Below are 24,937 nucleotides of genomic sequence, written 5' to 3' on the forward strand. Positions count from 1 at the left end.
AGTGTTCAAAAGGCAACTTGACTCTCACCGCGTACACCTGAGAGACTACCAGGGAAACGACATTCCCGTGGTAGGCGTTGGCCGGTTCCGGATCGCCTTCAAGGATTTTTCGGGCCTGCTCCGGTTGGTGGTGGTCGAAGGTCAGCGGCCAAGCCTCCTAGGGCTAGACTGGTTTGATGCCCTCTGCCTGGAAGTCACCGGCATCAACTGCATCTCTAACGCAGAGACTGAGGGTCTGGTCAAAGACTTTGCCGAGGTTTTTGACGGCACCTTGGGGCAATATACAGGTACGCCCATCTCCTTTAGCCTTGATCCACAAGTTGCCCCCATCAAGCTAAAGCCACGCCGGGTTCCCTTTGCTCTCAAGGCTAAGGTGGACGAACAACTGGACAAACTGATCGCCCAAGGAGTTTTGGATCCGGTTGACCACGCCAAGTGGGAAACCCCCATCGTCACGCCTGTCAAGCCAGATGGGTCGGTGAGAATCTGCGCTGACTACAAGTGCACGATCAACATGGCACTTCAGCAGCACACTTATCCGGTTCCTGTTGTCCAACACCTGCTGCATTCCCTGGGTGAGGGTAAGGTCTTCGCTAAGCTGGACCTTGCCCAAGCCTATCAACAACTGCCAGTCGATGATGCCACTGCTGAAGCCCAGACGATCGTCACCCACCGGGGGGCATTCCGTTGCCGCCGGTTGCAGTTCGGGGTGAGTGTGGCTCCTGGCATCTTCCAAAGCCTTATGGAGCGTCTCCTGCAAGGGCTTCCGGGCATGGTACCATATTTTGATGACGTCTTGGTGTCTGCAGACTCACACCAGCAGCTGTTCGAGCGCCTCCGTGCCGTGCTGACCAGGTTCCAAGAGGCCGGGCTCAAGGTAAAGAGGGAGAAGTGCCAGATCGCCGTTCCACAGGTAGAGTTCCTGGGCTATCTTATCGATGCCTCCGGCTGTGATGGCCTGGGATTCTGATTCAGAGGCTGAACCAGAGGAATCCCAGCCTGCACAGGAGTCCCCGCCTCCAGGGCCGGCTGAATTGGGGCAGGGCTTGGATTCTGAAGCACCTGCACCTGTGTTAGATCCTCAGGAGCAGGCATCAGGTGATCCCACTCTGGCTCCAGGAGTGGTTGAGGACTCAGTGCCTGCAGGTGAGTCTCCCCCTGGGCCCAGTAACCCTTTAGCCTCTCCTGATCTGCAGAGACTCAGGGCAGAGAGGCGAAGGGAACTGGTTGCTCCCAGGAGGAGTGCTCGCCTTAAGGCCAAGAGAGGCGGGTCTCCTGGGGGCCGGGACCGCCCCTAGCCTCAGAATAGATAAAGGCTAGTCGGCCCGGTCCCAGGTTGTGGGAGCAACATCGTTGTTGAGTTCCTGTTCCTGCCCAGACCCAGACCTGACTCTCCAGTGCTCCTGTTCCCCGCCCAGCTTCCTGTTTCGGACCTCGCCCCGCTCCTTGTGGACTGATTTCCAGGCTATTGACTCAGGACCGGACTTTGACTATGCCTATGGTAACCTGCCCCCCGGGATCAGCACACCGGCCTTCACCCGACCACATCCAAGATCCACGCTATCCAGCAGGCCCCCACCCCAAAGAACAAGACGGAGTTGCAGGCGTTCCTGGGGCTGCTGAACTTTTATAACATGTTCCTGCCCCACAAAGCCACAGTGGCTGAGCCTCTTCACCGACTCCTTAGCACTAAGACGCCTTGGGCCTGGGGTCATCGGGAGACGGCGGCCTTCAACGCGGTCAAGGCTCTCCTTTCATCAGACAGTGTGCTGGTACAGTACAGTGAATCCAGGCCGCTGGTCCTTGCCTGCGACGCCTCACCTTTTGGCATCGGTGCTGTCCTTAGTCACCGTTTTCCAGATGGAAGAGAAGCACCGCTCACCTACTTTCCCAGGACGCTATCTCCGACGGAACGGAATTACAGCCAGCTCGACAAGGAGGCACTGGCACTTGTGGCTGGAGTGAAGAGGTTCCATGAATACCTCTATGGCAGGACTTTTGACCTCATCACTGACCACAAGCCACTCCTGAGCCTCCTCGCCGGTGATCGTCCAACTCCACCGGTCCTCTCGCCACGCATGCTGCGATGGACTGTTTTCCTGGCTGCCTACCACTACCGGCTCATCCATCGCCCGGAGAAATCAATGGGCCATGCCAACGCCCTCAGCCGTTGCCCTCTTCCAGCATTTGTGGAAGACCCGGCTCCAGCTTCATCGCTCCTTCTGATTGAGGATCTTCCGGCAGCGCCTGTATCGGCTGCCACTTTGGCCTCTGCGTCTGCCCAGGATCGCACCATCAGCCGGGTGCTCAACTGGGTGTGGAGGGGGTGGCCACAAGGGCCTTTTGCATCAGAGTTCCAGCCTTTCGCAACCAGACAACATGAACTCTCAGCTCATCGCGGCTGTCTGCTGTGGGGAGACCGCATCGTGATTCCCCAGGGACTCCCGTCAGCGCGTCCTGAAGGCTCTGCACGTTGGCCACCCGGGAATTGTCAAAATGAAGGCGTTGGCTCGGTGTTACGTCTGGTGGCCTAATATGGACAATGCCATCACTGCCTGGGTTTGTTTTGTAACAACCACAACTCTGTCACAGTATTTTGTGCCCAATATTTTTTTCAACACAACAGCAACAGAATGATGGTTGGTTGAGGGGAAGTGGTTGAGTGCCTGCCCTTGGTAGGTTGAGTGCCTGCCCCTCTAATGCTGCTGCTGCAAGGGATTCCGTTAAAGGAATTGGGGGCTAACTATTGCTTGTCCACTCTGTCAAGGGGGCTCGGGCCATAGCAATGAGCTCTTGGTTGCATTTGGGGTGAGGGCAGGTTCCCTGCTCCTCGTAACCCCCAAGTGTATTCCCCTATTCTGACTTTCGCATCGTGTGGAATGTCAGTCTGTCCCCCATGGTGAGGGCAGATAGTCGCAACCAATACCTAAGCAACCACTCACAAATTTGTATTTCAATAAAGTTGTGGCCACAATTATGCCAAAAATCTTAAACAAAAAATTCTGTGTGATGTGTGAGTAATAATAATAATAATAATAATAATAATAATAATAATAATAATAATATCTTTATTGTCATTGTCCCCTCTCGGGGTGGCCCTGGGGAACTCAACACACACAAAAACAACCCAGAACATCCCACAATGCCTGCAGCAATGTTTGTTCCTTTCATTATTTACCTCTATCATTGTTCTATGACTTTACCTCATCCTTGTAATATTTTGACAGCACAGTCCAAACCTGTTTTAGTCAGAACTTCAGAGGAAGTCCCAGAATGCACAACAGGATTTGCTCCTGTGTAAATGTGAAACAGGATTGCACCCAGAATCATATCTAAACCTCCAGTATGTGGATTGTGCCTATAGATTTAGAGGTGGGGGGCTTCTTAATTGTTTACTAGTTTCCTGAAAATAAAGAACTAGCAATAGCCAAGTTATTAGAAAGCAAATCCAAACAATAATCTGGGCAATAACAAATGGAAATTTACCACAGCACTCTCTATGTGCTGAAGAACAAAGCTCAGTTGTCAGGTAATGTCTAATTTATGTATTTAGGGTGAGTCTTTCATTTAGAAAATAAATCCTCCAGCATAAATGATTTTCTAGCTTTGTAGCATGTAATTATGTTGAGGTTTTTCCTCTGGGCTGGAGGAATAAGAGAAGCTGGAGGAAAGTGAGGCAGTCTGCAATCCAAAATGCTTGTGATAAAACTTGGATGTAGAGCAGAATACAAAACAGGCGTGGCAGTTCTTGCTTAAATTGATGTTTCTAAAAGGTTCTGCAAATATAAAACTGAACTTCCACCAGCACACCATTTTGGATGCAAAACTGAACCACGAAGCTCACTGTAAACGGGAACATTCAGATTCTTCTTTTGTACTACAGAAAAAAAGGTGGCTGTTTATATGCAACCCCAATCTTCAAGAGAGCTCCATCCATTTTGAAAATGTCAATACTGTATTTCAGAAAGGGCTACTGCTGCCTTAATTTGGATACCTTAAAAGATTTGCATCAGTGTGTTTGCAGTTGTGGCTTTATTGATTTCAAAAGGTCCCCTTTCATCCATCTGCACTTCTTTTCCCAATTGAATTTTATATATAGAAGTGCTATTCATATGCTGGTTCTGTTTTCCCTTCCTTCAGGCAGTGTAGAGATGCCGGAGCAGACTTAGCCACAGAGCTGTCAAACGCTATATGGGCGTATCGGTCTTAAACGCACTATCCTCAGAGTGAGATTGAAGCATAGCTATCTGTTCAATAATGCTATTCTGGTTGGGTTTTTTTTTAACAGTTTACTCAACTTGGCTGTTTAAGTCATACTTCTGTTCCTATAGCAACTCTTAAAATTTCAGGAAATGTCTACAGTAAGTAGATCTAAATTGAAACTATTAATCCAAGGCAACGGGGGTGGGGGGGGTGGACTTAGCTTTTTTTAAAAAAAGAGAAACCTGTAGTACATAAAGAGCAAGTGTAGTAGTCTAAGACTTAAGCAGAGAGTTAGTTTAGCTATCACAAAACATCACAGCATTGTCATCTCTAAGTCTTGGAACAAAAGGTCACTGAAGTTCTTCTACGTGTTGCGTTATCATGTCCTCTTGGGACAATCTAGAAGCAAAGAGTTGCTCATTTGGGGCCTATTAGGATGGATTCCTGATGGCTCTATGGGGATTATCATGGCTAATGGTTCCGTTGAATTTCTGGCTGACTTCCCTCTGGAATGGGGAAATGGCCCAGGAAGCTGGCACACCATCATTCCTCAGAGCTTTTCAAGAGTCCAATTAACTTCCTGGATTTATGGGGAGATGGGAATGGCTGCAGCAACAGGAGAAGAAAACTTGTGGTTAATCACACCCCAAGACTTGGCAAATCATCACCTAAATTTGTCCAGTGCTGTATGTATGTGTGAGTATGCAAATTTGAGTCATGGACTTGAGAATGGATCTTTAAAATATATAACCCTTGGACAATTATTAATTTTTACGGGGCATGGTGCTCAAGCATATACTGGCAACTCAGCTTGGCTGCCCCATGTGCATGGTTCAATTCCAACATCATTTCAACAACTAGAAATGTTCATGTTGTTTCTCTTCCCCATGTTCCATGCAGTTTGACAATTAGAATTGCTTCTGACAGAAAAGATCTACCATAAAGACAAACCATAAAATATTTTTTGCTAATACAGTGGTACCTGAGGTTACATACGGTTCAGGTTACATATGCTTCAAGTTACAGACTCCACTAACCCTTGGGTTAAGAACTTTGCTTCAGGATGAGAACAGAAATTGTGCTCCGGTGGCACGGCAGCAGCAGGAGGCCCCATTAGCTAAAGGTTAAGAACAGTTTCAGGTTAAGAACGGACCTCCGGAACGAATTAAGTACTTAACCTGAGGTACCACTGTAGTGTTATATCTAATTTTGTATTTAAGTACATACTCAAAATGCTTTAAAAAAAAACCCATCCTACTTCTTCATGTAATAATAAATGTCTCTAAAACAGATAAAGAGCAAACGGAATTTACCTCTTATAGTGATTGCTCCTGTTTATTTATATTTAATCTTTTGGCCTCCAAAGCAGCTCACAATAAATAACATACAGATACAAAATTCAAGTACAAAAGAAAAAAATCAAGCTCAAAAAAATTCAAGCAAACCAAAGCAAACAACAGGTTGTTGTTGTTTTTTTAAAGAATCTTTTTCTAGCCAAATGCAGTAATATTCCTGCCAGAATGGCAAAAGGCAGCTCCCACAAAGATGCCAGTGGGAAAAAGAGAAAATAATTTGGCAGCTCCTCCTGATAAGGATGCCAGGCAGTCGGGTGGGTCAAGGAAGGTGGAAAAGTTTATCCGTTGGTGGTTCCAGCACAGTCTCCTGCAGCAGTCCCCTGAGATATTACTACCCTAGTCCCCTCCTGCTTGTTATGCATTGCAAAAGTAACTTTTCTATTTTTGTATGGAGCATTTGAGCACTCTTTAATAGCTTGTGTTGCGCTGACGTCTGATGCATTTATTTGCTTACTGCTGTTATTTACCTACTTACTGTATTTATATTTTATACTTTTGGTCTGGAAAAACCCCGAAGGCACCTTGCAAGGAAATTAAAAAATACAACAGTAAAACAATATACAATAAAGCAACAAAAAGCAATAAAAATACATAAAAGCAAAGCAAAACAGCAGCATTACAATAAAAACCATATCCAGCAGCCCAAAGCATCAGAAGCTAGAAGCTGTTACAGCACTAAATGGATCATAAAGAGTGTTCTTAAAAAAAAGAAAAGAAAGAGTTTAAGCAGGTTGTGTAACTGAAGATTTTAATCTCATGAGGATTATATTTATAGAAAAACTGCAATATGCAGTACAATCCTAAATGTATATTTGTTACAAGTTCCATTGGATCCAGCACCGCTTACTCCCAAATGAATACACAGGATCACACACTCAAACATGCTGAGAAAAAGATAGGGAAGAGTGGAGGTGTGGGATGTAAGCCTTATTTGGTAAATGAGATATGGGTCTTTAATTCAGAACTACAACTGATGTGTTTGGAGGTCCAGTTTTGTAGGGTTGCATTGCCTTGATCCATGCTGAAAGTAAATGTGTTGAGTTAAGTGGAAGCTTCTAAGTCAGTGTTTCCCAACCTTCGGCCTCCAGCTGCTTTTGGACTACAACTCCCATCAACCTTAGCGAGCAAGACCAGTGGTCAGGGATGATGGGAATTGTAGTCCGAAAACAGCTGGAGGCCCAAGGTTGGGAAACACTGCTAAGTGAATAGTGAAGATGGTGAGGGAACAGATCCCTTTGTCCAACTGTGCAAGACTTTGGGATCTTCAGCAGGGACAGATGAAGCAATTTGGTGTGTTTAGGATTTTGACAGGGGGCTCTCCTCTGCAGAGCAATTTATTCAATGTCAAAAGTGTTGACTCCACCTTTTAAAGTCTGATTAAGAAAAACAATAGACCATGTATTATGGGATGCAACAATGAAAAGAAGAACTCTTCTCTGCAACCTGATTTACATAGACACTGACAATTTATCTTTGGGAACTCACTTTGGAACAGAAACCTTTGGGGTCTACTGTTGACAATTTTGTGGAAGTTCTTACAAGATATGATTAGTTGTGACTGAAAAGTTGTAGCATTATAGTCAGTATGTACATGGTGGTGGTAATAAGGCCTCTTCCCTTGGCCTTGCAGTGACATTAACCCCTGATAAGAAGTTAGGGTAGGGATAGGAAATCTACTGCTCCCATATGTGCACCGGAGTCAAGAAGCATATACACACACACTTGATCAAAAATGTACTTTTTAGAGACCCAGGGAAGGGCATTATTATTATTATTATTATTATTATTATTATTATTATTTATTTATTATTATATTTTATTTATTTGTATACCGTTCTATATCTGCAGGTCCCAGGGCAGTTACAATATAAAATCACAAAATACGGTACATAATAAAAATTAAAACCTCCCAATAACAACCCAATAGTAAGAAAGAAAAACAATAATTCTTATGCTTATAAGAATATCCTTCACAGTTTGCTAAAGAACAAAACACAGAACTGACTTTGACCAGGGATAGATACCAAATAATAGTTGATAAATAGCAGCAGTTGGAGTATACGAATTAGTTACACGTATTAAAAGGGGAAAGGGGGTGGTGGAGAGAGATGCAGAAGAGAGTACAGTAGTACCTTGGTTTATGAACTTAATCCGTTCCGGAAGTCCGTTCTTAAACCAAAGTGTTCTTAAACCAAGGTGTGTTTTCCCATAGCAGGGGGGACTCAATTTACAAATGGAACACACTGAATAGGAAACGAAACATGTTCTGCTTCCAAGGCAAAGTTCACAAACCAAAACACCTACTTCCGGGTTTGCAGCATTCTTAATCCAAGTTGTTCATAAACTAAGCTGTTCTTAAAGCAAGGTACCACTCTATTGCAAAGATACTTGTATACACTGTATCGCAAAGAGAAAGGGAGAGGGCACAAATATGCTGAAACATTGTACAAAAGCAATCCAAATTTTTCATATTTTTCCAGCTCCTGATTGTAGCATTGCATCTTAACCAACATGCCTGGGGTTGGTTTGATGTATTTTGCTTATAATCCAGCATGTATCAGCCAGGTGGCAGGGTAAAATATATACTAGGATGTCATAGCCCTGCTTTTGTAGTTCTTGAACATGAATACTCCTACTTACTTCATCAAAGTGATGAAGAGGTTTCCCCTCTTGGTTCTAGCTGCTGGCAGCTCTTCAGAACTTCTTCCCACTGATTAGGTCTTGCACTTGTTCTTCCATGGCCTTAATAGCTCTCTTCAATATTTAAAGCCAGCAAACCTGTGCTGATATCAATATTTCAATGCAAGGCAGCAGCCGCATTGCCACTAGGCAAGAAGCCTGGAAAAAACAAAACAATTTGATTTCTTCCACTGGAAACCTGGGATTTTAATAACATTTCAGAGTTTAGGCGTAATATATAATTATAGATTATATGTCGAATATTGCTTCAATAAAAATTGATTCAAGAAAATAGGATTATTATTATTGCAGCAGGGGGGAAAAACCTGATTTAATTTGATGTGAATATGCTTATGCCTAGAGGGTGTTTGATGTTTCCTGATCTCCACGGCTCACAATGCTTTTGTGCCCATGTAATTAAAATGTATAGTCATAAATCATTTTAGTGTGCCATGTGCACACTTTCCTGTTTTGATCTTTATGTGCCTTGTTCGGTTGATACTCAGTGGGCATTTAAATGTTCCTACTTGATGTCTGCTGCACTAAAAAGTGGTTTTCACAATGCATTCCCAGAGTAATCAGTTTTACTCTGGATATTGTTTTCTTGAGAGCACCGCAGCCGGAGAATGCTCCAGGGCAAAGTAAATAGGGAAAATGGACATTTAGAATCATTTAGGGACTTTCCAGTAAACAGAATGAGATAAAAGATATACAATCACAAGTATATTTTTATATAAAAGTGACATTATCGGGGATTTTTTAGCACTGTTCAATGCACAAAGTAAGTAAAGCGGATGTGCAATATTTCTGTATATATTTCATAAGCTTAGAATACAAATGGAGAGTAGTACTTTTGGTGGGTGACACAGTGTTCCTTCTAGGGTAGTTTGTCCAGCTTTTATCTCAGCTGCACTCAGCTTTCATCTGTGGCTCCTAGAAGCCGTCAGCATGCTACAGCAGCCACATCCCAGGAACAGTTTTGACTGACTAGCTAAACCAGCTAAATCAGCCAGCAGGTCTCAAACCTTGAGTGAATTAGGAATTCACCCCTGCATGTGAAGACAGGATCTGGCAGATTAAGCACGTGAAACCAATAGTAGGTCTGACGGACAAGAAGGTGGTTTCTGCACATGCTGTAGACTGTGAGGGGCAGATGGAACGCATCAACCTGGGAAGGTAGCCTGTCTAGGAGAAGGAAAACTCTGATCCTAAACCTCAGCTGCCTTGCAGGATATCTTGGGAGAAAGAAAAGGCTATGCAGTAAGCCCAAAACAAATCCGGAGTGAAGTCCCTTAGACGGTAGGATGGCGCCTTGTACACCTTCTTCCAGCAATTCCTGCAGCCAAGCTGGTGTCAAATGTCTTGCTCTGCTTTCCTTTGGACCACATCAGTGAGGTGGAGAGGGGGCGGTCTTGTTGTCAGGGCAGCCAAGGACCTTCATACACACTGCCCAGGCTTACACTCCAGGGAAGTCACTTCGGTGCTGCTAACACAGTGGTTTGATTTCACCCCTGGAGTAACACACCATTGTCTCTTGAGACGGACTGATGCCAACAACAAGACCACAAATATTTCTTCTCAGAAATTCAGTTTCATAAGCTATAAAGTTAATGACAGAGCTGCTGTTCAGGAGAAATAATGATTACTGTAACTAAGCGGCTGAATATTTTAAATTTGGAATGAGTTTCTGAGAAAATGGAAGAAGATGTATAACCTGCTACCTGCTCTCTGTCATGGCCTCCCAATTTACTAGAAAAGGGTGGGAGATGCAAAGAATACAGTAATCCAAGCCAACACCATCCCATCCAGGGAGCCAAATATATGCTGACTGGCTTGAATGATTACTTGGGAGGGTTTTTCCACTTTCTGCCATGTTAAGGTATAGAGAGGAGTGACCCATATTAATCCTGAAAGTTGTTGCAAATTGTGAAGCCTTGAGGAAAGGCTCAGTAGCTCTGCTTTGCATGCAGGAGGTCCCAGATTTAATCACTTGGCATCTCCAGGTAGGGCTATGGAGAACGACCCTGCCAAAGATCCAGTGCCAATCAGCACAGGAAGCACTGAACCAGATGGGTCAGTGGCCTGGCTCAATATAATGCAGCTTCGTATGCACCTATATTAACACTTTCATATAAGCAAAGCTCATTTTCCAGGTGGGTTTGATGATAACCTAGAAAATCTTAAATTTGGATTTCTTACTTTGGAATTACATTGACTGTGATTTTTCTTTACTTGCTTTGCTTTGAAAGACTAACCTGCCTGCAATCCTATGCACACTGGACATGCATTCTTAATTTTGGAGCCCCTGAAGTCACACAACTGAGCTGTGTATCTTGGAAGTTGAATGACTTATGCAAAGTAAGAAGATACATGCACAGTTACATATTTTACTTGTACAAATTGGTTTGGGAAGATAATAGCTTTCACAATGTTACTAGAAAAACAAATTGCACTGCTTTTGTTTCCACGTTGTCCTCCTGGATGAGAGCAAGCTTGTCTGGATCTCATAACAGTGATTAGTTAAATAAAGAAAACTGCAACATAAAATGAATTATAATCCTAAACACACCACCTAAAGAAGCTGAATATGGGAACATTCAGGACAGACAGGAAAAAAAGAGCACTTCTTCATATAGGTAAACTCCCATAAGAAGCAGCAACGGACACCAATCTAGGGCTCACCCACATTTACCTTTTGCCACACACTTTCTAGGCACTGGTCCGAAATTTAAAGCACCATGTCTGAGCCCCTCCCTCTTTTTTGCCCCAGCACTTTCTCCCCACTAAACAAAGCTGAATCAGAACAAATGGCAATTAAGGTTTGCCACAAATTGCTGTTTGCTCTGATTCAGCAGTGAAGAGTATAAGTGTGTTTTTGCAGGGAAAGTGCAGGAACAAAAAAAAGTGTGGTCCCAGAGGAAGTCTGGATGAGCCCTTAGATGGCTTCAGAAGAGTATTGGACAAATTAAGGGACAGTAAGTATCAGTGGCTACTAGTCATTATTAACATGTGCTATCTCTAGTATTGGAGGCAATCTGGGCTCTGAATCTGAGTTACTGGAGAACATGAAGGGGTGAGCAAGTGCTATTGGGCTCATATACTTGGCTTCCCATAAGCATCAGGGAAAAGAGGGCAGAAATGTTTGAGCTGGAGGAGCAATCTGCTTATAACTATTTTTAATTCTTCCCCTTGCGTTGTTAAATTCCAGATTTTAAGATGGAAAAAACTGGAGGGGGGGAATACGTAAAGTTCTATGTAATAAAATGTCACCAGTGCAAACTCAATAACCAATAATGCCTGACTATATATTTTGCTCTGTAGTCTGATTTGAAATCAAGGTCTTGGTCTGTGGTGTTTCACCTACCTAGTTTCAAGGTATGCAAAAGCAGCCACTTGCATCTGTTATGAACAGCTGAACTGCAAGAATTATACTCTTAGGGATTTGTAGATCATTCCACTGGGCATGTAAAAGTGCCCTCTCTCTCGCCCTATAAAATATTTCATTGTTGGAAATGCTATTGAACTCCTGGGGAAAATGAAGTAATTACATATTTCATGAAGGATAGCTTGCCCACTTTCCCAGGTATGAAAGTTATATTACAAACCATTTTTCATTTGCCTATGAAAGCAGATATGACATTATTAGGTGCTTGCATCTCTTTCTTATTGAGCCACTGCTTTTATTTCCATACAGCTATATTATTATTATTCTTACTTCTACTGCTATTTATCCACAGAATGTTAATCCATTCCCAGGAAAGTCTTGCAATTATTTGTGGTTTTGCAGCAATCATCATGGATAAGCAATACAGAGCTACGGAGAGTAGCTGAGCCAAAATTTTCCACAAACAACTTACATCCAAAGCAGAAATCTGAACAATCTGATGTATCTTGTCCAGACATGTTTAAAAGAACAATCCTTTACCCGGGATCCACTGAAGAGCCATAAAATATGACAATACAAGATGGTGACCAGTGTAGCCATTCTGTTGGTGAAGGCAAGTCAACAGAATGGTTTAAACGGGGGTGGGAGGGATCATGGGCAGGATGAAAGAGGCACAGTAGAGAAGACTTCTTCCTGAGCTAGGATAGACTTCCACTACATGTGACTTGAAGAGGGTGTGGTCTATTGTACTAGCATGGAGGAGCACAGGGCCTCCATGTTCTGATCAGTGTGTGTGTTCTCCATTTTGTATGCTGCTGTGTGTTTGGACAAGTGACTGCTTAGTCACAGTCACTTGGGACTAACTTCTTTATGGAATAGTTCTAGTTGTTATGTAACCTAAGCCTGCCTTCAGGGATATGTCTGTGAACCTGAATGAATCTGTGAGTAAACTACTTTTATATTAACGTTAATCAGATTATTGTGTTTATTCTTTTTAAGAGGGGATAGAAGGGAGCCAGCGTACAGAAGTGACTAAGCCACTTCTGGCGAACCAGAGCAGCGCACAGAAACGCCGTTTACCTTTCCGTTGGAACAGTACCTGTTTATCTACTTGCACTTTGACATGCTTTCGAACTGCTAGGTTGGAGGAGCTGGGACTGAGCAACGGGAGCTCACCCCGTCACTGGGATTGGAAACGCTGACCTTTTGATCGGCAAGTCCTAGGCTCTGTAGACCACAGTGCCACCCGCATCCCTGTAAGAAGCAGTCTCATGCAGCTGATAAACGACTTAGTTATTTATAAAGGAACAGCTTGGAGGCCTCCAGTTACTATTTTATGCCACTTAATTAGCTGACGATGAACTGTAGTCCTAAAATGTTTGAACAAATAGTAGAACATGAAAGTCATGAGTTTAGGGTCTACAGAAGGTACTGAAATCTTTTTAAACAAAGTAGCATTTACACTACACAATCCTTTGTGTGTACTGTTGCGTATGTTATGCCCTGAACTTGAACCTTAGGAGATTGAGCAGAATAAAATGTATTGTTTTGAAAATATTTGTTGATAAAAATTAAAAATTCCAACCAATGGCTGCATAAGACAACCTATAAGGAAGGGGTGTTATCTCACCCCTGAATTTATGCATACTAAGAGACAACCTTGACCATAAGCATCACCAGGAAGTTAGCATGGCTATTCCAGGAATTGAATTGAATCTGTGCTGGATCCAGGAATTAAAGGGTGCTGAAGCATACAGTCAACCGGCTCCGCCCACAACTTGTAATAATATTATGATATGTGGCCACAATAGATAGAACATTGGATCTTTTGAGGAAATAGTAATATAGTATAATTATAATATAATATAATATAATATAATATAATATAATATAATATAATATAATAATATAAATAGCATACTTGCATATTCTATTCTATTCTATTCTATTGGTGGCAAAAACGTCAGTACTAAGGAGGGCATTTTGTAGGTTGCATGCATTGTTTTTTGTAAATAATGTATATATATTAAAGTATGTGTTTCTGCTCTTTGTACATGGAATTTTGGGACAAGACAATTTAAGAACGATTAAAGTGCATCTTGCAAGTCTATTTTTAAATATTTGAGGTGGCACTGATTCTGATTTGGAACAAAAACCAACCATGTAATAACACCCACATTTAACTTGGTTAATGGCCACATTTCTAGCATTCAGGGAGACTGGAAAGTGGGAAAGTTGCCTATTCTCTTGGGTGATCCTTCAGCAACGAAGAACCCTAGTTGATATGTGTGCTAATTATCTACCTGTGTTATGGCTGCCTCTACTTGCAGCCAAACAGAAAGTTATGTAGCTTCTCACAATTATTTCTCTGTAGTTTTGCCACACTAACTTTACAGCAAATGCTGCATCGTTTCTGTTCAGAAGTCTAAGAACCCAGTAAAACATGGGAGACTTGTCTATCTCCAGTTATGCAGTGTAAGAGCAAGGGTGAATCATGGCATAGCGGGCTTCTAAAGAATATGCTAAGATTTGCCCTAGAATAAATGATTATGCAATGTGTACTTGGGGAAACAGACACATAAATACATCTAAGAGCCTGTGAGTCATACAGGATGCTAATAGGATCCCCAGACAATTGCACCCTAAAGAAAGATAAAGGGGGCCCTGAAATTATGAAAAATGAATAATTTAATAAACTGATGGGTACAGCAAGAGCACTCTGACAAGAAGCTAAGACACACACCATTTCTAATATAAGTATTTTGACAGAAGAAATCACTCAAAATAATCTGATCTCATTAAACACGTATTTTCTGTACTTCACTGGCATACTTAAAATTTAAGAATGTTTGAAAAACACTTTTTCTTTTCTTTTTGCACTTTGTGTTCTGTGCCATATGGGATGCAAACTGCCACCTCCAGAATGTTCATCCCTTTATTTACTAATTAAAAAGCAACACCCACCTAGTTCATATGCTTATTCCACAGAAAGGAAGTACTGTACTGTATTTTTTATATATATATAAAAAATCCTCCTTGCGAAGATAATCTCAGAAAGTAGAGGCTCAGGTGTTGTTTTTTAAATGGGAAAAGATGTAATAATTTATTTACTTCTGCAGCATACAATGGACTCTTCTTGGAAACATACATTAATTAATTTCAGCCAACCGTGCAAGTCAAAAGAGGGGAGATGTCATTCAGAGAGTGGCAGCTTTTGTGCTCCATCCGTTTCCACTCTGCTATTTGTTGCAGATGATTACAGCTATAAACGCATGACTATAAAACTGGAGATTGGGTTTACAAGGATGCACATCCAATGCTGCAGTTTACACTCTCAACCTATCCTAGATGCAAACTAGGATGCAGGCTTGCCAACTCCTGGGGGTGGAGGTGTCTTCAGCCCCCTCAGTATTGGCTGACAGGGGGCCGAGCCCCCTCAATGTTAAGGGGGCAAAGGAGGCCAAGTGCAGGGCTGAGCATACTGTGTTTCAGTGGCTGGCTGCTTCTGAGCATAAGAGAGGAAGCCAGGCCACACTAGGCTCTGCACCTGGCCTCCTCCCAATGATGCAACATTGCCCCCCCCCCCCCAATCTTAGACCAAGACTGAGGTTGCAATGAAATAATCTTTGCAATGGAATAATCTTGGACTCTAAAACTGAAATAATAGTTTTAGGTGAATAGTCTCATTTTACATTGTCTTTCCAGAAATAATTGTTGTGTGACTTAAGGAGAGTATTTCGGTTCCTTGATACCAACAACTTCTGAAAAACAGTAAGAATAATCTCTCATCTGCAAGCAACATTCCCTGCTAGTGTAAACTTTAATGAAACATGCCATAGCATCTTGTGTATTTGACCTGACAGCAACCTGTCAGCCTTTCTGACAAGCTAATGACTTGGGTCATCCAATAACTGAGGCCACATCTTATATGGCTACGGCAAACAGATATTAATTGAGAAACAGACTATAGCAAACCGTACCACTTCTAACAAGATTCTCTATACAAAATAAACAAACAAACCCTGGTCTGAATTAATTCCAAGTCTAAATAGAAAGTTAGCATGTGTGTGGGGGGGGGGGGAGTAATTCAGGGAGTTTTCTAGTGAAAACTGAGAGGACTCTATGTTAGCTGTCATGGACATTAGCAACCCAGAAAGGCTAGGATGGAGTGGGCAGGGTAAAGACATGTGGGATTTAAGGGGGCAGGGCTGCTGTAGATGTCTCCATACCCCTAGTCTGCATCCTTGTTTTGCTCTTCTTCATCAGCATCCACTAATTAGTACCATCCCACTTTCTTCTCCAAAATGGTTCCTGGGGAACTTGGAGCTTCAATAAAAGGATACCAGTTTCTGTTAAAGAACAGACAGCAGTTAAAATGGGATTATGCCTTATCAAAAGTTGTTTTATCTGAAAATAACTATTCAGCCAGCCAACTGGTTAACAAGCACTGATTGCCTTGCAAATGCAAAATTCCCTAGCGGGTTTCTTGTAGTTTTCAGAATGAGGACTGGACTGACCTGAGAGTGATTAACATTTTTGGGGTTAATAGGGCTTCTAATTGGATCTCTCTTTTGCTACAGTTTAGGTATTACATTGTCCTTTTTAACTTTTCCTATTATACATTATGCTGGAAAAGGAGAAGGCAGGAAGTCACAATATCCTTTGTTCAGCCAGGCCACTGCAGAATCTTTATTGAATATTGTCTGTTGAATCTAAACAGAGGCTGAACAACCACAAACAGAAGATTCATTCATTAAACAAAAGCAAATGTCCATCTAATTAAAGTAGGTACTATTAGGAGTTATTGTTACTTTCAGTGGTCATTGCTCTAGATGGAGGATTATAGTGAAAATAGACTGCACTGCATGGCAGGCTTGAGACATACTTTAATGATTTTGGTTAGGGGCATTTCAGGAAATGGGAAAGTTTTAATAGGGCCACTTTCTTATATATATTAGATTTGAAGAGGCCTTATTGAGAACTTGAGTCTGAATGACTGGCAATGCCCTGGGGGTGAAGAGTTTTATATATACTTGAGAACACACAAAGAAGGGATGTGAAGGAAGGAGGATGAGCAAGGCTTGCACAAAGGCTGGTTTCCAATTCCGAGTCAAACCTTTATTTTCTGAATGAAGTTAAGTGGAAAGTAAACTAATTTCTCAGGTGCAGTGGAAAGGCTCTAAAACATGCCGGGTCTTCATTTCTAAAAAGCTGGGAATAAATGCACACCATCTGACACACACGGCAGCTTAAGCAGACGTTAAGTAACATGAATAATGCATCCTCACCTCTCAGTCATTATTCTGCCTAACTCTGGAAGAGAGGAGGAGATTGTGTGCAGAAAGATTATTTTTTAAAAACCAATTTATTTGTGTGAAAAGAGAGTTATGGGATGCTATTACTACTCTATTCCCTTGGCTGAAACTCATATGTAACAGTGGGTGGCGAGTGTTGCTGAAAGGCTGGTTTCCTCTCTTACACTTACACTTGCATTTTGCTGTGCGAGACTACTGAAGGTGTCCGTAGGGACACTAGGACTCATTTCTGAGTTCTGAAGTCCAGAAAACAAATGCGATTGGAAAGCACACTTCAACCATTCTGGGACAGGCTTCATGTTCACATTCTCAAGGGAGAGACCTAGAAGTGTCCTAGCTGTTTTGTTTTTATAGTTCAAGGGATTTTTTCTAGTTCAAGGGCATTTTGAGCTACACATGTATCAGACTTCAGGTTTCTAGCCTGCGAAGAACAACAAATCTGAAAGCGCAGGGATTCAGTCAGTTTCAAGCATCTTTATAGAAATGTAGCATCAGCCTTCCCCAAGGTGGTGTTCTCCAGATGTTTTAGACTACAGTTCCAGCTAGAGCGACCAGGACTGATGGGACTTGTAGTCCAAAACATCTGGAAGGTATCAGGATGGGGAAGGCTGTGTGGTGTGTGACAGTGAGAGTGACTGATTTATTGTAGGTTTTTGAAATGAATTTTTCCATGGAAATTGCTTCTGACTCTTAGTCTGAAGAATATATGCAGAACAAGTGCAGTGATGGGGCAATTGACTGACATCTTGCTTACCAATCCTATTATCATCTCTTCATGGGTGAGGTGAGTCATTCTGTGAAGGAAGAACCAGGAAAAGCATGTAGCTTCCCTCTCATTTTCCCCGCCTAGAAAAACCCCCATGCAAGCTAAGAGAAGGCGATATTTAGGCAATGCACTCCCAGAGCAGATTTGCTCCATTGTCCTATTGTCCCAGCCAAGTCCCATAGGCACAATTAGTCGTCCACATGACCGAAATACAAACTCCATTCAACTGTTATTTACAGTGACCTTCTAAATACTTTCAGATGTTTGGGAGCAGTGCATACCAAGAGCTTTACTGATATTTGCAAGTCAAGTCTTGGACTTGTTCCATATCTGTCTAAATAAACGATCCAAATGCAAGCATCTGCTAAAACATATTCATCAGCTTAACTGTCTTATATGTACATCTGAAGCAACACATCATTGCATTCTCTATCACAAAAGGGCATTAGTTTACAAATGCAGAATATGTTTTATAAACTGTAGAAGAATATGTTTATACAAATATTTAAGAGAGGAAATAAAAGTGACAAATGTGCTCATTTGTTTTCAGTAGTATGCAAATACTTTTGAACAAACATTAAAGAGAAGAGTAATTAAAAGTGAAGGGTAAAATGGTGAATGTGGTGGGTATTGTATAAACAGCAGTTCATGACAAATTTAATAGCAAAGCTGATGTTGTTGGCCTACAGCTCCCATTGTCTCTAACTATTACCAATTCTGGCTGGGCTGATGAGAGCTGGTCTTCAACAACACCTGGAAAGGCCACAGATTCCCCATGCTTACAGGACTGGGCTTTCAGGACAATAAAAAATGACAGTCCCTACAGGAAAGGGCTTTCTGCACAATTAAATTTATTTATTTGTTATTTTTATTTTTATTAAGTTTGTATAGCAGGGCAGTTCACAACATACAGTATAGAAAAAAAACACCAAATACGTAATAAAAATAAAAGCAGAACAAAACCAATAATTCCCCCTCCCACAACAGATATAAAAGGGTATCAGATGTTAACCAGCTAAAGGCCTGGTTGAAGAGGAAAGTTTTTGCCTGACACCTAAAGGGTGCATAATGAAGGCGCCAGTCGAACCTCCCTGCTATTAAGATTTCAGCAAAATATTTGACACAACATTATGTGCAAAGTTTATACACGTCTTAGAAAGGTAGGAAAGTAAACAATCAATAGATATAGAGCTGTGACAGCCACCGATGAAGTTTGTGGATGGCACCAGGTGCAGAGGATCTAAAAAGCCATTCCCTTTATTGGCATCAATAGTAATAGAAGAATTATACAGCATTAACTGTATAAGCAAAGGACTAGTGTAAGAGAAATGTGATAAAATACAATGGCAGGAGTGGGAAGGCATGCCTTTTGGAACTCAGAACAGTGATTCATGGGCTTGAGATTCAGACAAAATTACCATGAATCAATATGCTGTTGCCATAGGGAAAGCAACTGCAATTCTATGATGCATTAAATGTTTGGTACTGGCAAGTCCTCACTTAGAATGCCAGAAACCTGTAAAGAATGCTTGAGGCCCAGCTGTAACAGCTTATAGAAAACAGCTACTTATATTATTACAGAAATACCAGTATATATGACAATGCTCAGGGCTGACCCAAGACATTTTGGCACCCCCACCCCACCCAGGGGAAAAGGAGTGAGTGAAGTTCTACATCAGGAATAAGAGTGGGGAGGAATCAAATCACCCTTCCCCAATGGTTGAAGTGGAAATTGTTGCAAGTGGGAGAAGGGACCCACACTGAATCATGCCAGGTAGGTGCAGAGCCCAGGGGGCAGCCCACGCCATTTCCTTCCTAGGGGTGGGAGGAGACCAGCATAACTTCCTCTTCACCAAGAGGCCACTATAGAGGCTGAATTTGGGGGGCTTCCAAAGAGGCAGCAGATCCAGCCTCCAAGGAGTGTGTGGCAGAGGTGGTGGCAGCAAGCAAAGCATTTCTTGGAGGATGGGTCTTGCTGCCTCAGTGGATCCTGCCACCCGAGGCAGTTGCCTCAGCTTGCCTCATGGGTGGGCTGGCCCTGACAATGCTACAAGTTATGGGCCCAACTCCAGGTTTTTATGGACTCTGGACAACATACCTCTGTTCCCTCTGTTCCCCCTCCCTACCCTCAAGTTACATACTGACGCAAAGCTGGGGTAGCTACGCTGAGCTTTAATCATCTGTTTATCTATTCTCCTGCACCAACATGTACTACTTTCTCTTTTGCAGACGGTATGGTATGAATCTCTTTTGAAAAGCAAGGTATTGAACTTGAGAGAAGGGAGAAGTAGGAAGGCAATGGGCAGTGGTAGCTGCTGTGCCTTCTCTCCCCTCCAGGCTCGGCCCAGAAGGAGGAATTTTGTGGTGATAGTGACAGGAAGCGGAAGAGAGGACAAAGCTCCACCAGGATCTGCAACCACCCAAATGTTTAACCTGGAGTGAATGCAATTAGGCACCAATGCCAGCCTGCTTCTACAATCTGGGCACAGCATGAGAAGGCAGGAGCGGTTGGCACTGTGGTCTAAACCACTGAGCCTCTGGGACATGCGGTTCAGAAGGTCGGCAGTTCAAATCCGTTTGATGGGGTGAGCTCCCATTGCTCTGTGCCAGCTTCTGCCAACCTAGCAATTTGAAAGCACACCAGTGCAAGTAGATAAACAGGTACTGCTGCGTCAAGAAGATAAATAGCATGTTCTCTGGCTTCTCTCACGGTTTAGTAATGCTGGCCACATGACCCAGAAATCTTTCTGTTGACAAACACCAGCTCCCTTGGCCTGAAGTGAGATGAGCACCGCACCCCATAGTCATCTTTGACTATACTTAACCATCCAGCAGTCCTTTACCTCATCTTTATGTGTGGTCTGGCTTGGCGGGGGCATGAGACTTGCTCCTAGGCATTCAATGAAACGCTGAAGTGGACTGGTGACCAACCCCAAATAGATGAGGCATAGGTTGCTGTAAGGAAGAACACCCCACTCAAAAAACAAAACAAAAAACACACCTTTGATTGGAATAGGTTACAAGAAAGAAGATTCCACCATAGATTACAAGAAAGAAGATTCCACCTAAGCATTAGGAAGAACTTCCTGACAGTAAGAGCTGTTCGACAGTGGAATTTGCTGCCAAGGAGTGTGGTGGAGTCTCCTTCTTTGGAGGTCTTTAAGCAGAGGCTTGACAACCATATGTCAGGAGTGCTCTGATGGTGTTTCCTGCTTGGCAGGGGGTTGGACTCGATGGCCCTTGTGGTCTCTTCCAACTCTATGATTCTATGGGCTAATAAATAATAAGGACTTCTACAGTGGTCTCAATAGCCAGCTCACCACTAAGCAATTATTTTATTATGCAGTTTAATGATTCCATGTAAATGCTAATAAGATATATAGCCACTACATACCATGACTGAAGATGGCACTATAAGATGATTAATGAATCACTTATAAGGTTGCATTTCAAAAGACCTTGATTTGCTTACCCAACAATGCCACTGAAGGAGAAATTGGGCAAAACAGCAAAATAACAACTATTCAAGGACAGACTGATAGCAGAAATAAAGTATAGACAATCAAGTATACCCAAATGGTACATGTTTGTTACTGGAACCAATTTCCCTATGTAGTGGACAGGGACAAGTCAGCATGGCATGAGATGTTGGCATTTTGAAGAAAATCTTGAAGCTGCAAAGCTGCAGCCCTGCTGTGTTGTCTCCTCTCTCATTCTTTTGGAGTTTGCATTATTTGAAGCCTTTTTATCTGGACAACATGACCATCAAATGTAAGGCATAGATGGAGTGTATAAAACTTCAGATACAGGCTCAGGAAAAGAAACCATCTGGAATTGTTTCCAGCTGTGTTGACATTTCTCATGGAAAGTATTTTAGGAAATGTCCCCATCAGAGGTTAGAATGCTACTTCCAAATCTTGCCATTTACTTCATGAAACTCTCTGAACGGTGTGATCTGGTTTATTTAGAACATTCAGTATTAATATGACAAAACACCACTGTGTGGTGGGTAGCGACAGACTAACATCCTGTTCAGCTGAAGAGGGGTTGCACCTCTGAGCATTTAGATTGCTTCTTTGCAAGCATTCATGTCAGGCGCTTGCAAAAAATTCAGAACTGCCCCTTTCCTTTGCCACATCCCATTTTCCCTTCCCCAGAGACCCAGTTGCTTACCTTGGGCAGTGGAGAGCCTATCCCAAAGAGTTTGCTTGCTTTCTGGATATACCAATGTATGTACCAATTTCAAAATCCCCAGCAGGACCAATACCGTTTCCCCTTGCTTTCTGCCTCCTTCCTCTGTTGCAAGGTAGGTTTCTAGTCCCTTTGGAAAAGGAAAGTGGAAGGCACTGGCAGGCTTGAGGTGAGCTGCACCATAGGAGCATTCCATCAGTGGCTTTTTCTTTTGCAAGCACCCTGTTCAAAGGTTCACTACATTCTGGGTAGTGGAGAATTAGGTGAATGAACAGATGAGATAGGCAACGCTTTCCTTTCTTCACTATTTAGAATGGACTTGTGAGTTCCCACGACCCCATCTTCAAAACTTAACTTTCAAGATGCAGCACCCATGGGCTGGGGGTGGGGGGAGAAGGAAGTGAAATTCTATGGACCTAGAAGCTTGGCCGATTATAACTCCCAGGCATCTTTGCACAGGAAAATTCATGTGATAGGCCAAATGAGGGTCTGAAGAACAATCTTACCCTTTGCATCACTTCTACCTCACTGCTGATGCTGGAAGGTAGGGAAGTTTTGAAAGGGAGGACAACTTGGGACTTAATTACAAAATAAAAACTGATTTTCAAAGGGATTTTGACATCATTATTAAAAAGAAAATCTGTGCTCTTTCTGACATTTAGCTACTTCAGTACAGCTCAGTTGCCTGCCTGTTCATTATTTCTCACAATTCAGTCTCTGTTTTGCCCCTTTGTGGAGCTGTCTGCATGATGTCTCTATTGTCTTTCCAGTGTGTGCTGAAGACCTTCCTTCTCCAACAAACCTTTTAAATGGAGATTTTTTAAAAAAAAAATCATAGTCTATATTTGTAAATGGATTTGAATTATATATATTTAAGTTTTTACTGTTAAATAGCTCCTGGCTGTTTCATGGAAAGGAAGGAAGGAGAGAGAGAGAGAGAGAGAGAGAGAGAGAGAGAGAGAGCTAGCTTGATATAATATTGATCCTGCTTGTTTCAGTGAAACCTGCCCTCCCACTTTCAGTTCCTCTCCTTGTTTCTCGAGCTAGGTAGAATTGAAAGAGACAGGAAATATATATACTTTAGCACCACTTCTTTCCCTGGTACTCTTCTTTCAATGACCTTCCATATAAAGACAATGCTGCAGAAAGATCAATGTTTTTATATTAACCACTTAAGAGAATGTACTATGCTTTAAAATTACAGTTTATTTCTAGTCTGGGATCATAAGTGAAAAAAGACATCAGAAGTAAAAAGAAAAAGAAAATAGGCAACAGTTTAATTTCCTTCCAACTGCTGCAGAGGAACCATAGACTTGTAAAGAAAAATCATATTAAGCTATTGGCAAAGGGAGAACAAGACATCTGTATCCTATCTCAACAAAACACCAATGATGTCAAGACTAAGCTGACCACCTCAGTGGAGGGAATGCCACAAGCCATGTAAACCATTGCTCAGGGAATGTGATCCAATGAGGTCATGAGAAGTGTTGAAAATAGAACAGCTGTGCTTGTGCATGTTATGATAACATATCACTGGCAAATGCTCCTGCAATTTACTAGGTTGCATATATTGGTTATATGGAGATTTGTGTGAGCTATGTATATTTAATTATTTTAAATAAAATTCCAAGTTATTTACTTCCCTCATTATATAAGCAGATGTATCCTACTGGTCTGCATTGGAAATTAATATCCCAGGCATGTTCCCAGTTTGATGTAGTTTAGATCTTTAGAATATAAAAGAAATGGAACCTTTGGAAAAAAATCTTCTGAAGCCTAAACACTTTAGGATAAAGAAGTCAAGGCCTTGCTTTATTAGTGTAGCTTTTATCCCATTCAAAAAGTATTGGCTTTTATTCATTGATTCTTTCATTTTCCTGGACTGCCCCCCCCCACTGAATCGAAAGATTATGACACTGCAATTTAAAAAATGTATTCTATATGAAATAGCTGGTTCCAGTTTGGATTTAAAATCCATAGTTCTGCTATGCCATCTTTGGTTATGTATAATTTAGAAGGGGCAACTGCAGCTCATGTGATTTCTCTCTTTAGTAACAAGAGATTCACTGGACAAAGTAAAATTCTTGTTCTATGTAACACTGTGAAGCTTGGAGAAAAGCTACACATTTACACCAATGCAGGTTTAAGAGTACAAATCCTCTCTAAGTTTTCATTAATCTGCTTACTTATCTCTGAATGCATTTAAGTCCACTTTAAGTTGCTCAGTGGACTAATGGCTAAATCTCATGGTTTTGAATATCCTAGCAGCTGCTGGGACTTTCTATTATACAGTGCAAAATTTTGCTTTGGAAAGTACCTACACCATAAGGTTCATTCAGAAATTGAACTTCCTATCCACCTTCCCTTCAATAACATATACCTTGGATCCAAAGGAATACAGTACAGTGCTTTTAGAAGGCAAGTTCAGCTCAATCACAAGAATATACCTCACTGAATTCAGTGGAATTTACTCCAAGGAAGTGTGCAGAAGTTTGCAGCCTTGTCTAATTAGTATGCAGAGATATGTGCCTTCCACCATCCTTCATCTAGGCTTGGCACATATGGTAAAGCAGGAATGATGAGCACCACAGATATATTACCCTTTCTTTTTTAGTATTATCCATCTGTTAACAAGCCTAAACAAAAAGAGAAGTGTGTGTTACCAGATTTATCAACTTCTAAATCATCTTTTTGAAATGTAGATGAAATAAAACAGAAATTCCTGATATAATTGCCCCCCTGGAACTAGCAATGTTTTATGCAGTGCTATTTTTCGAGAAAAAGAGGTGCTGGAACTCATCACAAACACTTCCATTGTTCTCTTATAATAGCAATGGTGCCCACCTAAGAGGTGCAAGAACTGATTTCTGGTGACTTCTGGCTGAAAAACAAAGCCCTGGGCTTCTTGTTCTATGGGTGTTTCTGATATCCTCAGCCAAACACTGATACAGCAGCCATAAATGACATAAATGGGGCACAATCTAGTATTTCTTAGTCAGCTAGTGGACCCATTCAAAATAATGACCCTAGCTTAGTCATGTTA

At 42.1% G+C, this 24,937-nt stretch overlaps 1 protein-coding gene and 1 long non-coding RNA gene across 7 annotated transcripts in view; one reads left to right on the forward strand and one right to left on the reverse strand.

Moving 5' to 3' along the window:
- Positions 1–24,937, reverse strand: part of TAMM41 (TAM41 mitochondrial translocator assembly and maintenance homolog) — a 138,350-nt gene that overhangs the window by 47,231 nt on the left and 66,182 nt on the right. For all 4 annotated transcript variants that reach the window (XR_014561215.1, XM_083726861.1, XM_083726863.1 and 1 more), the window contains one exon: positions 8,199–8,396. The gene's annotated coding sequence lies outside the window, so the exon portion shown is untranslated. The remainder of the gene's footprint in view (positions 1–8,198; positions 8,397–24,937) is intronic.
- Positions 1–24,937, forward strand: part of LOC310838928 — a 106,433-nt gene that overhangs the window by 18,279 nt on the left and 63,217 nt on the right. The window contains exons 1-2 of one of the 3 annotated variants that reach the window (XR_014561221.1): positions 12,340–12,563; positions 15,328–15,643. The exons of 1 other annotated variant lie outside the window; for it this stretch is intronic. This is a non-coding gene — a long non-coding RNA (uncharacterized lncRNA). Of the gene's footprint in view, positions 1–12,339; positions 12,564–15,327; positions 15,644–24,937 lie in introns of those variants that run through there. One more of the 3 variants, XR_014561220.1, reaches the window with a different exon arrangement.

The sequence above is a fragment of the Podarcis gaigeae genome (assembly GCF_964106915.1).
Source record: "Podarcis gaigeae genome assembly, chromosome: 2".
Lineage (NCBI taxonomy): Eukaryota > Metazoa > Chordata > Lepidosauria > Squamata > Lacertidae > Podarcis > Podarcis gaigeae.